This window comes from Rhinoderma darwinii (genome assembly GCF_050947455.1).
Source record: "Rhinoderma darwinii isolate aRhiDar2 chromosome 2 unlocalized genomic scaffold, aRhiDar2.hap1 SUPER_2_unloc_7, whole genome shotgun sequence".
In the NCBI taxonomy this organism is placed as follows: domain Eukaryota; kingdom Metazoa; phylum Chordata; class Amphibia; order Anura; family Rhinodermatidae; genus Rhinoderma; species Rhinoderma darwinii.
In genome coordinates, this window is record NW_027461731.1 from 367884 (window position 1) to 383761 (window position 15878).

Genomic DNA, 15878 nt, shown 5'->3' on the forward strand with positions numbered 1-15878 from the left:
GTCCAAGGGGAGGATGTAGAGATGACGAGACAGTCTACCACCTATTCTGGGAATGTTTTTACGCGCAATTGATATGGACAAGAATCCTCCCCTTGGTACAGAAGATTACAGGACTTCGGAGATACACAAGTGATGGCGTTTTATATGGATGCCTGGAATGCCCAACACAGACTCGAAAAATGATGGCATGGAAGATCACCAACTGCGTAAAAGCAGCTCTGTGGGCGGCCAGAAACATTTTATTATTTAAGCATGAAGTTTTAGCTGTGGAAGATGTTTTAGCCATTTGTCTTAATGAAATGTACAAATATTTTCTTTTAGATAAAAAACTCTCTCCTGTTTTATGTAGAAAATGGTTTTTAAGTGAATGGAGTTCCATAATATGATGCCACCAAGTGCCCTTTTATAAATTGTTTTATATGACAATTTGTATTTATTTGTATTTAAACCATGGTTGTAAATTTATGTAATTTTCTTTTGTAAAAAACGTATTGATTTTTGTAAATCTGTTCAAAATTTTAAATAAACGGTTACCTCCTTTGTTGGGGTAGTCAACTCAAAAAATCTGTTCTTATCAGTTTAATATCTGATACGTCCCCTATCTGGGGACCATATATTAAATGGATTTTTAGAACAGGGAGATGGAAATAGAGCTTGCTCTGTCCACTCCACGCATTGACCTGGTATTGCAGTATTTCCAGGACTGGTGCACCCTTTCCTTATGTGTTTACTAAAATCAGATTCCAAAAGTGCTTTTTGTGTTTGCCATTGTTTTTGTCTTTCGGATGGGATCTCCCCTTTTAATCCCATTATTTCAACACCTGTTGGACAATGCATTTGTACAGTCATGTGTGATAATGAGCTAATTTATTAAATGCAATTAATTAATACATTGCCACCTCTGGTTTTGTGTCGTCTGTGTTTCTGTGTTTCCGGCATTTCACATTGGAACAGCTCATTCACCTTCCTTGTCTTCTCTCCGCCCTCCCTCCTAGGTAGGTTAAAGAGCTGCACCTGAGCCAGCCACTGATTGATGCAGCACCATAGTCAAATAGTGGAGTGGAGTAGGGGAACAGCAAACAGCCATTAAAGCAGCCAGCCCGCCCGCCCGCCCGTCACAATGGACCTACCTGTGTACACTAGATAGATGTGATGGAATGTACTGTGGTCCCTACATTTCAAGAAGAAGTAAGAATTGCAGTTGCAACAAACCCTTGCTTGCCTACAAAGAGAGCAGCAATTTGGATTTGTTACTATGTTACCTGGAAGAATAACAAACTGTGCAAGGATGGAGGTTGTAGGAGCAAGGAGAACAAGTTGTCTGTAAAGTTGGTGGATGCCTATTTTCCATTTTGCAGTCCCTTGTCTCCCTCTTGTGGCCTCCTGGAGGCAACTAGCTGTGCAAAAAAAAGACAGCCTGGGGGCCGGCTGTTGCAGTGTTGCCCTCTCAGGCAACACTGAGTGACTGACTGAGCCGCACCGTCTTATATAAAGTTCAGACGGAACTTTGCACGTGTCATAGTGGAGACCTCAGGAGCCAGAGCCAGTTTTCTGACATCATAATGGGGCCTCAGAGATAAAAGCCTGGGCCCAGGCAGTGTTGGTCAGTGCTGCTCAGCAGGCAGCACTGGACTGGATTAAAGCTGATACAAGGTGTGAAAGGAGAAGGGGTGGCAGTGGGCATGCACTTACTGCTGCTGCTGCTGCTGCTGCCAGTGTTTGCACGGCAGGAGGGCATTTGGGCGTTGCCAGGAAGGCGTTTTTATGTCGATTCCTCCTCTTTCAGCACTGCATTGTGGTGCAAGCAAAAGAAGCAAATCCTGTCTTGCTTCCTCTCCGGCCTTTATTCACCTCCCGCTTAGTAGCTGTGAGTGTGTGTGAGCCTGCAGGGCCCCATGGAATTGCCTAGGAGTAGGCTGAATCGCTGCAAGGGGTGAACAGCAGTATTGGGCAGGCTCGGTCAACGCGCGGCCCGTTCGGGTTATCGCTTCTCGGCCTTTTGGCTAAGACCAAGTGTATTTATACAGGAGGTTTTTGGTCAGAAGGTGCTCAGGTACCCTCTCTCTCGGCCTCGGGGGATCGTCCAGGTTCGCCTGGACTTCACCCCCGTGCTGCTATTTGGGAGAGAGGCTTAGTCCTGAGCAACGAGTTGCGATCCCCCCCAGCCCCTTGGTCTCCGTAAGACAAGGGGCGCAGCGAAAGCTGTGCGGTTCGACCTGGCCACGCTAATGGCAGGCGAACCCGATGCGGTGCCGGTGTACGCCCGGCTTAAGAATTCTGCACGATTTATCGTGGCAGAGGGTGGAGGCGGTCCCCGTGGTATTAAATTTTTAGTCCACGCCATTTTGGAAGATCTGCTGGCGGTCCACAAGAACGAGCTCTTGGCTATCCAGGACTACCCGAAGCGAGGAATCTACGATGTCACCTTCATGGGAGAAGGAATACTCCGTGATGCTATGGACCGAGCTGAGAGGAAACAAGGTGAACTCGTAGCAGCGGGAGTCAAGGTAGTAGAGCATGAATTTGAAATAACCAAACTCGTGGTGATTAAAATGTATTCCCCATATGTGAGAGATATGGAAGTGGCAGCATTTCTAGCTGCCTACTTCAAAAATGTCAAACTCCTAGGGAAAGTGATGAACGAGTGTGGAGTGTGGACCGCCAAATGGAAGTTTTTAGTTACGCTGATTAAGGACCCCTCCACCCAAGAAACGAGATTACCACCGGCTCGTTTTAAAATTGGAAATGTGAATGGCGACCTCTACTTCTCAGGGATGCCAAACTTCTGCAGGGCTTGTGGTACCTATGGACATACCAGTTTTAACTGCGATGTCACCTGCAGAAACTGTGGAAGCAAAGAGCACAATATAAGGGAGTGCACAGAAGAAAAAAAATGCAACTTTTGTCAAAAAACTGGTCACTTGTATTTTTCTTGTCCTCATAGGTACCGAAGCGGAGAAGAAGAGCAACCCGGGGCGCCCCCACGTGCTCCACCAGCGGACCAGCCCCGCCCTCAGGGAGAGGAACAAGCCAGTGCTGCAAAGGAGCAGCGGGGTACCTGGGCTTCAAGGGTACGGTCTGTTGGAGCCAAAGCAGGTACCTCACAGCCAACAGCCTCAGAGGAGAGAAGGGAGTCCAGTGCGAAGGAAAAACGCCAAGCCAAACGTAAGGCTGAGAAGGGGCAGGCCAGTGAGATAACTGAGGCATCCCAGAGTGCTGGTTGCTCAGTGGATGCCGGGCCTGCTCCCAATCCTGGGTCTCTAGATACGGAGTCTGAAGAGGAAGGTTGGCTGAAAGTGGGTCCCCGTAAAAAGGGTAAACAGGAGCGTGCCGGTAGGGGGGTGACAGGGGAGGAGCAAATGGATACGTCCGTAAAGCAAAGTGAGGCTCCTCCTAGGACCGCCCCCTCGTCGTTACTGGTGAGGAGGGTGGGCACTGTTCCCCCCGAGCCAACCGACACCCCGCCATGTGCGCAACCTCCCCCTCTAGAACGGCCTGCACGGCCTGCACGGCCTCAGGGGGGAGCGGCGGGGCCCTTGGGGGACCCACCCGATACAGACCTATATGGTCAGCCGTTAGAGACCCAGGTAAGGCTGTGTGAATCTGGACTCCCTGTATACGAGATGAGGGCTGTTGGCTCGACGCTCACGGAAGGTAGTTCCTCTCCTGAATCATCCCCTTTCTCGCTAGAGTCAGACGAGGGCGGGGAGATGAGTTCAAGCGAGATTTCTGGTATTGCTGGTGGAGGCCAAGTCTGATTTTAAGTAACACGATTATTTATTTTTTAAAATCAAGACTAACACAATTAAAACTCCACGATGTCTGAAATAAAGGGGGTCTCCCTCAACGTGAGGGGCGCCAAGTCCAAAGTCAGAAGGGTTGCTCTCTTCAGTTTTTTATCTGGCCTGGCAGCCTCTGTTTTTTTCCTGCAGGAGTGCGGCATTCCCCATGCAATGAAGTACCATAAATACAAAGAGGATTGGAAGTATGGTCCATCAGTCTGGTCTGGATCTAACGAGTCCAGATCAGCAGGGGTCGCCATTCTTTTTAAGGGAAACGTTTTTATTGATTTTATTCAAGAGATTCTTCCAGGACGTATTTTATTGGTTAAAGCTTTTATTGACGGCGTAAAATGGCAGTTTTTAAATTTTTACGGCTCACCTGACAAAAATGAGAGAGCAGAGATGCTAGAAATGTTACCTCTTTTTATTAATACAACTGAGCCTTTTATCCTCGCAGGTGATTTTAACTGTATCCTGAGGGGGGAACGCCGGCTTACCAGTACTACAAGTAGGAATTACGATAAGACCTCTGGACTGCTCAAAGATATTGTAAATGATTTTAAATTAACAGATTTGTACAAAGAATGTAATAGGAGCAGCCCAGAGGAAGCCGGCGTTACCTGGAGCAACGCCACCTGTAGCTCCAGGATAGATTTTATTTTTTGTAATGAGAATGTACTGCCTTTTAATTGTGAAGTTTTAACTAATGTTTTCTCAGATCACAAGCTTTTATCATTTTATGTAAAGCGTGATTTTAATAAACCGGTGTGTAAGAAGTCCTGGAAGTTAAATGTTTCCCTTTTAGATGATCCACAGGTTTTTACTGATTTTATTGAATTTTACCAAAAATGCAGGCGGGGGAGAGACATGCGTACTCCCATCAGTGCATGGTGGGAGAAAATGAAAAAAAGAATAAAGGAATTTTTTATTAAAAAGAGCGTGGCGAAAGCCAGAGAAAAACATGCTTTTTTTAAAATTCTCAGCACCCGTCTGCAGACCCTGTACAAGATGAGAGATAATGAAATTGACGTTAAAACTGACATCACTAATTTAAAAAAAGAAATAGCTCAGTGCCTGGAGCAGAAAGGCAAAGAAATCATTTTTCGTTCCAAAATTCAGCATGTGGAGGAGAATGAGACCTGCTCCAGGTACTTTTTTAAAAAAATTAACAATAAAAAGGCTATTATTAAAAATATTGAAGGTGTGTCAGATGTACAGGGTATTTTAAGTAAAGTTCATGAGTTTTATGCTGACCTTTTTAGTGTTAAAACTGTGGATCATAATTTTATGCGTGACTCACTGAAGGAGATTACTACTGTTTTAGACCCTGTCTCCCAGAATTTTTTATTACAGGAGCTGACGGAGCAGGAGGTTTTAGAAACGGTAAAGAGTTTTAAAGCCGGAAAAGTTCCCGGACCGGACGGTATACCCAGTGAGTTTTATGTCAAATTTTATGACATTTTAAAAGAGGATCTTTTTAGCCTTTTTTATGAAGTTTTTAATTCCAAGATGCTGCCTAAGTCCTGGCGGAAGGGTGAGGTCTCCCTGCTACATAAGAAAGGTGACATCGCAGTTTTGAAGAACTGGAGACCAATAACCCTTCTGAATAGCGACTATAAAATAATGGCAAAAGTGTGCGCAAATAGATTAAAAGCCATAATACCCCACATTGTACACTCTAACCAGGTGTGTGGGGTGCCAGGCCGCAGCATCTGGGATAATCTTAACCTGGTAAAAGATGTGATTGAGGACACGAGGTCTAGAAGAGGTAAATTAGCCATTTTATCTATAGACTTCGAGAAGGCGTTCGACCGTGTCTCTCATTTTTATCTTTTTAAGGTTTTAGAGCGTATGGGTATACCTGAAGGATTTTTATTATCACTTAAAGCCTTTTATAAAGATTGCACAAGCAAAATTTTAGTGAATGGTTTTAAGACACAGGACGTGATTTTAGACTCAGGGGTGAAGCAGGGGTGTCCCTTGTCCCCACTGCTTTTTATTTGCGCATTAGAGCCTCTACTGTGTACAATTCGCCGCGATAAGTTAATACGTGGAGTCCCCCTGCCCGGGGGTGGCGGCGTAGAGGCTAAAGCAGTGGGGTACATGGACGATGTAGCGGTTTTTTGCAGGGACACCCTGTCGCTTCAGAGAACCCTCAGACAAATTGAGTTTTATTGCTGTGCTTCCGGTTTTAAGGTGAACTTCGACAAAAGTAATATTTTAAATATAGGAAGCATGGCTTTTAGAGACATACCCGTCCCTGTGTCAGATAATATTACGATTTTAGGTGTCTCCTTCAGTGAGTGCGATAATGGTTTTATCAGTTGGGACATGGTGGCGCAGAAGGTAAATCAAAAAATATGTATGTGGAACATGAGAAAACTTACCATGGAGGGAAAAGTTTTAATTATTAAAATGGTCATTTTACCCCTGCTTTTATATCTCAGTATGGTTTTCCCTCCCCCCACGGTTTTATTGCAAAAAATTACTAAAGCATGTTTTACCTTCTTTTGGAGTTCCAGAATGGAGAAACTTAAAAGAGAGATTGTGATGAAATCCAAACCGAAGGGTGGCAAAGATTTTCCGAATTTTAACAGGTTTCTTTTAATCAAGTTCTTCAGTTTCTGTTTTAATTCCCTTTTTAAAGAACATTATTGGTCCTATTTTTTACGTTTTAATACAGGGTTTTTAATGCGAAGGTTTGGGTGGTTCAACATTGTTTTATCCTCACCTTACGCTTTTAAACTCTCAATAAACTATGTGATTTTAGAAAAGATAGTGACCTTATTCAACCTGAAGGGAAAAAATGTAAATGAGCTGAAAAATAGTAAAAAATTAATTAAAGACCTAAGAGAAAGTGAGACGGTCAGTAGGATTGAGAATTTTAATGAGGAACGAAGTGCTTTTATCTTCAAAATTATTAATGTGTTTTATCTTTTTAATACACAGATGGACCTGGCCTGGAGCTGCATTCATCAATGTCTTCCATGCCGGGCATTCCAATACAGAAGGAGGCTCGCGAGGTCTGCCGTCTGCCCGAGGGAAGGCTGCCAGGCCGAGGAAACGATTCGACACATTTTTTGGACGTGTGATTTTGCGAAGAAATTTTGGAAAAAAATATTCCCTCTTTTGGTAAAGATGGCAGACCTGAAAGACTTGAATTATGAAGATATTTTATATGGACTATTTGGATGCCCAACCGCGAGCCAAAAGATAATAGCGTGGAAGACGATGAATTGCGCCAAAGAAGCTCTATGGAAGGCCAGGAACATCCTGATTTTTAAGCACGATGTTTTATCTACTGATGATGTTTTAGGTCTTTGTTTTAGCGAAATGTACATTTATTATTTATTAGACAAAAAAAGAAATGCCACCCTTCTTAATAAATGGTTTGTGAAAGAATGGAACTCCAACATATAAAGATTTGCCACCATGTCCCTTTTATGTAATGTAATGCAATGAAATATTGATTTTATTGTTATTCATTTGTACAAAAGTTGGTTTTATTGTAAACTGTATTTTTTATCATGAAATAAATCATTGACACCCCTGAAAAGGGGTAGCCAACTTAAAAAAAAAATCTGTTCTTATCAGTTTAATATCTGATACGTCCCCTATCTGGGGACCATATATTAAATGGATTTTTAGAACAGGGAGATGGAAATAGAGCTTGCTCTGTCCACTCCACGCATTGACCTGGTATTGCAGTATTTCCAGGACCGGTGCACCCTTTCCTTATGTGTTTACTAAAATCAGATTCCAAAAGTGCTTTTTGTGTTTGCCATTGTTTTTGTCTTTCGGATGGGATCTCCCCTTTTAATCCCATTATTTCAACACCTGTTGGACAATGCATTTGTACAGTCATGTGTGATAATGAGCTAATTTATTAAATGCAATTAATTAATACATTGCCACCTCTTGTTTTGTGTCGTCTGTGTTTCTGTGTTTCCGGCATTTCACATTGGAACAGCTCATTCACCTTCCTTGTCTTCTCTCCGCCCTCCCTCCTAGGAAGGTTAAAGAGCTGCACCTGAGCCAGCCACTGATTGATGCAGCACCATAGTCAAATAGTGGAGTGGAGTAGGGGAACAGCAAACAGCCATTAAAGCAGCCAGCCCGCCCGCCCGCCCGTCACAATGGACCTACCTGTGTACACTAGATGGATGTGATGGAATGTACTGTGGTCCCTACATTTCAAGAAGAAGTAAGAATTGCAGTTGCAACAAACCCTTGCTTGCCTACAAAGAGAGCAGCAATTTGGATTTGTTACTATGTTACCTGGAAGAATAACAAACTGTGCAAGGATGGAGGTTGTAGGAGCAAGGAGAACAAGTTGTCTGTAAAGTTGGTGGATGCCTATTTTCCATTTTGCAGTCCCTTGTCTCCCTCTTGTGGCCTCCTGGAGGCAACTAGCTGTGCAAAAAAAAGACAGCCTGGGGGCCGGCTGTTGCAGTGTTGCCCTCTCAGGCAACACTGAGTGACTGACTGAGCCGCACCGTCTTATATAAAGTTCAGACGGAACTTTGCACGTGTCATAGTGGAGACCTCAGGAGCCAGAGCCAGCTTTCTGACATCATAATGGGGCCTCAGAGATAAAAGCCTGGGCCCAGGCAGTGTTGGTCAGTGCTGCTCAGCAGGCAGCACTGGACTGGATTAAAGCTGATACAAGGTGTGAAAGGAGAAGGGGTGGCAGTGGGCATGCACTTACTGCTGCTGCTGCTGCAGCTGCTGCTGCTGCCAGTGTTTGCACGGCAGGAGGGCATTTGGGCGTTGCCAGGAAGGCGTTTTTATGTCGATTCCTCCTCTTTCAGCACTGCATTGTGGTGCAAGCAAAAGAAGCAAAACGCGCGGCACGTTCGGGTTATCGCTTCTCGGCCTTTTGGCTAAGATCAAGTGTAGTATCTGTTCTTATCAGTTTAATATCTGATACGTCCCCTATCTGGGGACCATATATTAAATAGATTTTTAGAACAGGGAGATGGAAATAGAGCTTGCTCTGTCCAATCCACGCATTGACCTGGTATTGCAGTATTTCCAGGACCGGTGCACCCTTTCCTTATGTGTTTACTAAAATCAGATTCCAAAAGTGCTTTTTGTGTTTGCCATTGTTTTTGTCTTTCGGATGGGATCTCCCCTTTTAATCCCATTATTTCAACACCTGTTGGACAATGCATTTGTACAGTCATGTGTGATAATGAGCTAATTTATTAAATGCAATTAATTAATACATTGCCACCTCTTGTTTTGTGTCGTCTGTGTTTCTGTGTTTCCGGCATTTCACATTGGAACAGCTCATTCACCTTCCTTGTCTTCTCTCCGCCCTCCCTCCTAGGTAGGTTAAAGAGCTGCACCTGAGCCAGCCACTGATTGATGCAGCACCATAGTCAAATAGTGGAGTGGAGTAGGGGAACAGCAAACAGCCATTAAAGCAGCCAGCCCGCCCGCCCGTCACAATGGACCTACCTGTGTACACTAGATGGATGTGATGGAATGTACTGTGGTCCCTACATTTCAAGAAGAAGTAAGAATTGCAGTTGCAACAAACCCTTGCTTGCCTACAAAGAGAGCAGCAATTTGGATTTGTTACTATGTGACCTGGAAGAATAACAAACTGTGCAAGGATGGAGGTTGTAGGAGCAAGGAGAACAAGTTGTCTGTAAAGTTGGTGGATGCCTATTTTCCATTTTGCAGTCCCTTGTCTCCCTCTTGTGGCCTCCTGGAGGCAACTAGCTGTGCAAAAAAAAAGACAGCCTGGGGGCCGGCTGTTGCAGTGTTGCCCTCTCAGGCAACACTGAGTGACTGACTGAGCCGCACCGTCTTATATAAAGTTCAGACGGAACTTTGCACGTGTCATAGTGGAGACCTCAGGAGCCAGAGCCAGCTTTCTGACATCATAATGGGGCCTCAGAGATAAAAGCCTGGGCCCAGGCAGTGTTGGTCAGTGCTGCTCAGCAGGCAGCACTGGACTGGATTAAAGCTGATACAAGGTGTGAAAGGAGAAGGGGTGGCAGTGGGCATGCACTTACTGCTGCTGCTGCTGCTGCCAGTGTTTGCACGGCAGGAGGGCATTTGGGCGTTGCCAGGAAGGCGTTTTTATGTCGATTCCTCCTCTTTCAGCACTGCATTGTGGTGCAAGCAAAAGAAGCAAATCCTGTCTTGCTTCCTCTCCGGCCTTTATTCACCTCCCGCGTAGCTGTGAGTGTGTGTGAGCCTGCATGGCCCCATGGAATTGCCTAGGAGTAGGCTGAATCGCTGCAAGGGGTGAACAGCAGTATTGGGCAGGCTCGGTCAACGCGCGGCCCGTTCGGGTTATCGCTTCTCGGCCTTTTGGCAAGATCAGGTGTAGTATTTCTGCATCTGGTTTTGTTGGGAGGTGTCCGGGGTACCCTGCTCCTTGGCCTTGGGGGATCGTCTCTTTTAACAGAGAGACTTCACCCCCTTGCTGCTATTTGGGGAGTGGGCTTAGCCCCCGGACAACGAGCGGCGATCGCGCCTTATCCAAGAGGTCAACCGGCCTTGAGGCGTTATAAGAGCATTCCAAGGGCGTTTATCGGGCTTCGTAGGTGTCTGGGGTACCCTAATCCTTGGCCTTGGGGGAGGGTTTCACTTAATTGTGGAATCTGAGCCCTTGCTGCTATAAGGGACAGGCTTAGCCCCCAGGCACTGAAAATGCCATTTACGTTTGGTTTCGCATCCGGGGACACCCGGTTGCGCCAGTCCGTCCGCATAGAGGTGGAAGAAGGCCATCGTCAGCGGAAGAACCTTCGCTTCATTGTGGAGGTGATTCTGCTGGACTTCCTGGGGCTGAAGCGGGCGGACATCCTGTGTCTCAACGACCAGGAAAGCCGCGGTCGGTACACCATATCCTTTACGGCCGCGGCATGTTGCGATAACATGCACAAGAGACTTTCTGATGCGGACCAGAGTGAGGAGCGGCTAAATGGACTGAACTTTTTATTCCTCTACGGGGAGGAAGAAGTCCCGCTCGTGATGTGCATGTTCAGTCCATTTGTCTCAGAGTGTGACATTGAAACCTTCCTCAGTCGTTACTGCAGGGAGGTCCGCTTCTCACACAAAATTTTGAACACCCAGAGCTTCTGGAATGGCAAAAGGAAATATTGGGTGAAGTTCCGCCAGGATCCCAATGGCATTGGAGGCTTACATCACCCACCCCAGAACTTTGCCATTGGGAAGAATCGAGGATTCTTATTTTACCCCCAGATGCCAATAGCCTGCCGGAACTGCTTGAGATATGGCCACACCAGAGAACATTGTGACCGGCCCCATGTGGTGCAGTGTAATAGGTGTGGCCAGGTTGGACACGTAGCGGCAAAATGCAGTTCCGAGGTATTGTGCAATCTGTGCGGCATGACTGGGCATGCTTTTAAAGACTGCCCCCGCAGAGCGAAATCTGGGCCACCCAGACCAGGGCCAGAGCGGCGGTTTGCAACATGTGCAGATGCTGCTGGTAATGCCCAAAAACGAGCATTGACGACTGAGGGGTCCAGGCCAAAGTCCTTCACAGCTCCATCGGGGGGCCCACCGATGTCAGCCTCGAGGGACGGCCATAGGGATTCCACCGGGTCCAGGCAGAGCAGGAGGAATTCTGACTCTGCTGGACATAAGTTGACCGGCACCTCTGCAGACGGGTCCTCTGCTCCGCCTGCAGTGGACCCTGTTGAGGCAGTGGTTAGCGACAGGCGTCGTGCTTCCGTAGGTTCTGCGGTAAGACCTGACGCCTGTCCCAAGAGTGTGGGCATGGAGCGGAGACACTCTGTGTCAAACGAGGGCTCTATTAAGAAAACCCCCAAACATGCTGGATTGGAGCCTCGTTTTGACCATTGCCGGTCAACGGGGGGGCCAGAGCAAAGTTCCTCCACTGCGGTTGTGGAGGGGCTTGCGATGAAGGCTCCCCATAAGCAGGCAAAGGTTGCCAAAAGTGATGGGACCTCACAGGCCCCTGTGCAGCTGCCCAGTAGAGACATCAGCGATATCTTCAGCCAGGGGCCAGAGATAGGTGAGAGCGACTTCGAGGAGATGGATAGGAGCCATTCTGCGAAGAGACAACGAGAGGAAGAGGAGTCCGGAGTTCGGAGGAAAGCTGCCTACCGGAGTTCAGACGAAAGCAGTGTGGGGGTTGGAGCCGCCCACGTATCTGGCTCTGACCCTGCCTACATTAAAGATTTATTGACCCCTCAAAAAGGGGGTCCAGATTCGCAGCTGATCTCCGAGTACGACTCTTCTGGTTCGGACTCTGACCTCAACTAAGATTATGTTGGTTCCTATCAAAGTCGCCTCACTAAATGTGAGGTCCCTAAAGAGACCTGTTCGCAGGACTGCTTTATTTTCATTTTTAGAGACTGTGGACTTTGACCTTTGCCTGCTTCAAGAATGTGGAATCCCTAATGACTTGGAATATCAAGATTTAAAGATGGACTGGAAACTAGGCCCCTCAGTCTGGTCTGGTGGAAATGACTGTCGCTCTGCGGGGGTTGGATTGCTCTGCCGAGGTCGTTTTATCTCCATCCAAACAGTGACTGAAATCATGCCCGGCAGAGCTATTTTAATACATTTGCTTTTTAATGGAATTTTAATTCGTGTTTTAAACGTTTATGCCCCTCCTACCAAACAGGAGAGGGCAGAACTATTAGAGATTTTACCATTGTTTTGTGTTGGGTCTACCCCCCTGCTGGTGGGTGGTGATTTTAACTGTGTACGAGATGGAGAACACCGGCAGGGTGGGGATTTTAATCGAAAAATTGACCGTACTTCTTACCTGCTCAAGAATTTTATTGGTGATTTTAGACTGAAAGATTGCTGGAGGGAACTCTTGCCTGCGGACCCAGGCCCCACCTGGTCCAATGGAAGAGTGAGCTCCAGAATTGATTTTATTTTCACTTCTAATAGTTTTATTCCCAAAAAATGTTTGCTTTTAACAAATATTTTATCTGATCACAAGCTCCTTTCGGTGCACCTGGAGCTAGAGGGAGAGCAAAAAGCTTGTAGGGGTCCCTGGAGACTAAACACCACACTCCTGGAGGACCCCATCATTAAAGAGGAGTTTGTGCGGACCTACCAGTGTTGGCAGTCCCATAGAGCGCCCAGTCAGCCTATGCTACACTGGTGGGAGGGCATTAAACCCAAAATCAGAGCTTTTTTTATTCGAGCAGGTAAGAAGAAAGCAAAAGAGAAAAAACAATGGTTTTATGTTCTTAATAAACGTTTACATGTACTTTTTAAATTGAAGGAGATTGGTATGGATGTTGATGATGATATCTTAAATCTTAAAGCTGAAATAAAACATGCCATAGAAGAGAAAGGGAAACAAATAATTTTTAATTCACATGTAAAGCACCTCGAGGATGGCGAGAAGTGTTCCCGGTTCTTCTTCAAAAAGGTAATGGATAAACGAGATGTCATTTTAAACCTTGAAGGAGAAACCACTATGGTCGGCATTTTAAATTCTGCTTTTAATTTCTACCAATCTCTTTTTAATAAGAAAAATATTGACCCTTCCTTTTTAGAACATGTTCTTAATTCCCTTGATGTCAAGCTAGATATTTTAGACCAGGAAGTTTTATCCCGTACTATTACTTTGGAGGAACTTTTATTTGCTTTTAAAAGTTTTTCTAATGGGAAAGCTCCTGGGGAAGATGGTCTGCCCATCGAATTTTATCATGCTTTTTGGGAAATTTTAAAGAATGACATGTTTTTATTGTATAAGGAAGTTTTTATTACTGAAGAGCTGCCCCCTTCCTGGAGGAGGGGGATTGTGTCCTTAATTTTTAAAAAAGGTGAGAAGGACCAGTTAAAAAACTGGCGTCCTATTACTCTTTTAAACGTTGATTGTAAAATTTTAGCTAAACTAATAACAATCCGTTTTAAACCTTTTATTCATAAATTAATCCATCCAAACCAGGTATGTGGGGTACCTGGGAGGTCAATTACTGAGTCCCTGAATATTTTACGTGACATCATTTGGTATTTTAAAGAAAGGGGTCAAAGTCTTGCTATTTTATCCTTAGATTTCGAGAAGGCTTTTGACCGGGTCTCCCATGAATATCTTTTTATGGTTCTTAAAAAGATGGCTGTTCCTGAAATTATTTTAACACGTATTAAGCTTTTATATAGATCCTGTTTTAGCCAAATTTCTATCAACGGATTTTTAACTAAAGGTGTTCCTCTTTTATCAGGGGTGAAACAGGGGTGCCCGTTGTCTCCGCTCCTTTTTATTTGTGCCATAGAACCTCTGTTCACCCTAATAAGAGATGATAAAGTCATCAGAGGCGTGCCCATACCTGGAGGAAGGGGGAACCAGGTAAAAATCCTAGGCTATATGGATGACGCCACCATCCTATGCCCAGACGCCGCTTCCATGAGAAGGGCATTGAGGAACACCGGCTTTTTTTGTGAAGCCTCTGGTTTTAAATTAAACGTTGATAAATGTGACTGTTTTTATACTGGTGTATGGGATTCCTCTGTGACACCAGGAGTTAACATGCAGCAGGATCAGATAAAAATTTTAGGAATTGTTTTTAATCAAGAAAACGATGGGAGACCCAATTGGGATTCAGTAATTGCCAAAATGGAAAAAAAGGTTTTAATGTGGAATTTGAGAAATCTCACCATGGAGGGAAAAGTTTTAATAATTAAATCTGTTTTATTACCCATAATGCTTTATGTAGCTATGGTTTTCCCTCCAACAATTTTATATATTAAAAAAGTGACCAGGATCTGTTTTATGTTTTTATGGGGTTCCAAAATGGAAAAACTAAAACGTGATTTTATGTACAGATGTAAGGACAATGGCGGGAGAGATGTTCCTAACCTTTTTAACTTCTTTTACATTAAATACTTTTGCTTCTGTTTTAAAATGTATAATTCTGATGGTATTTTTAGCTACTTTTTAAAGTACGCTACGGGCATGATTTTTAAACGATGGTTTCGTGTCCCTTTGAATTCTCCTGTGCTTCTGTGTCCCCCAAAACAATATGCGGTGCTCGAAAAAACTGTCAGGCTCCTAGGTCTCCAAGAATTGGAGCCTGACATATTGGGGGACCAGAAAAAAGTGTCACTCTCCTGTAGGCGGCAGGAAGATACACTGGCAGTTTCAAATTTCTCACAGGCAAGGTCCAAGGTGGTGTGGCGGAACGTTTTCGGAAAATTTATGGCAAATGTGCACAGGGACCTTGCCTGGGCAATCGTTCACCAGTGCCTCCCTACCCGTGAATTCCAGCATAGGCGAGGACTGGTGGCGAGAGCCAAGTGCCCGAGAGACAGGTGTGGTGACGACGAGACGGTAATGCACCTGTTTTGGAACTGCCCATATGCACAGGAGGTTTGGAGGAAGGTAGGCCCATTGCTGAAATGGGCCTGCGGTCTTAAAGATCTTAAATTTGAATACGTGTTTTATGGTCTTTTTAACTGCCCAAGTTTTAAACAGCAAATGGTCTGTTGGATCATTTTAAACTGTTTTAAGAATGCCATCTGGAAGGTTAGGAACATTCTGCTTTTTAAACATGATTTTATTGACGTTAAAAATTGTGTGAAATATGCCCTAAGTGAAATGTATATTTATTATCTTAGGGACAAAAAGCAGCTAGGGGTAAAAGAAGCAACATCCATGTGGTGTTTGCAAATGTGGAATACCATAACATTGTAAATAAAAATGGTTTTATTCTTTTATGTCTTTTATGCCCTGTACAAATTTTATCCTGCTATTGTTCTGTACTTTTATTATAACATCTGTATTACTGGTCTTATTATTATTCTTTTGTATTCATTTAAATGTATGAATATTTATGTATTATGCCATTGATTTTATCTTGTGGTTTCAATTTTTAAAAAAAAAAGTCTGTAAAATATATTATTTTTGCCAATAAAAAACTTTGTTGAAAAAAAAAAAAAAAAATCTGTTCTTATCAGTTTAATATCTGATACGTCCCCTATCTGGGGACCATATATTAAATGCATTTTTAGAACAGGGAGATGGAAATAGAGCTTGCTCTGTCCACTCCACGCATTGACCTGGTATTGCAGTATTTCCAGGACTGGTGCACCCTTTCCTTATGTGTTTACTAAAATCAGATTCCAAAA

At 44.5% G+C, this 15878-nt stretch overlaps 4 non-coding genes across 4 annotated transcripts; all 4 read left to right on the top strand.

Moving 5' to 3' along the window:
* Window positions 1-530: 530 nt before the first annotated feature.
* LOC142682057 (U2 spliceosomal RNA) lies at window positions 531-717 on the top strand. The gene has a single exon (XR_012853867.1). It is a non-coding gene; the product is annotated as a U2 spliceosomal RNA (small nuclear RNA).
* A 6610-nt stretch (window positions 718-7327) lies between these two features.
* Window positions 7328-7515, top strand: LOC142682077 (U2 spliceosomal RNA). Its single transcript, XR_012853882.1, has one exon. It is a non-coding gene; the product is annotated as a U2 spliceosomal RNA (small nuclear RNA).
* A 1130-nt stretch (window positions 7516-8645) lies between these two features.
* Window positions 8646-8836, top strand: LOC142682027 (U2 spliceosomal RNA). Its single transcript, XR_012853840.1, has one exon. It is a non-coding gene; the product is annotated as a U2 spliceosomal RNA (small nuclear RNA).
* Window positions 8837-15647: 6811 nt separating this feature from the next.
* Window positions 15648-15846, top strand: LOC142682073 (U2 spliceosomal RNA). The gene has a single exon (XR_012853878.1). It is a non-coding gene; the product is annotated as a U2 spliceosomal RNA (small nuclear RNA).
* Window positions 15847-15878: the final 32 nt, after the last annotated feature.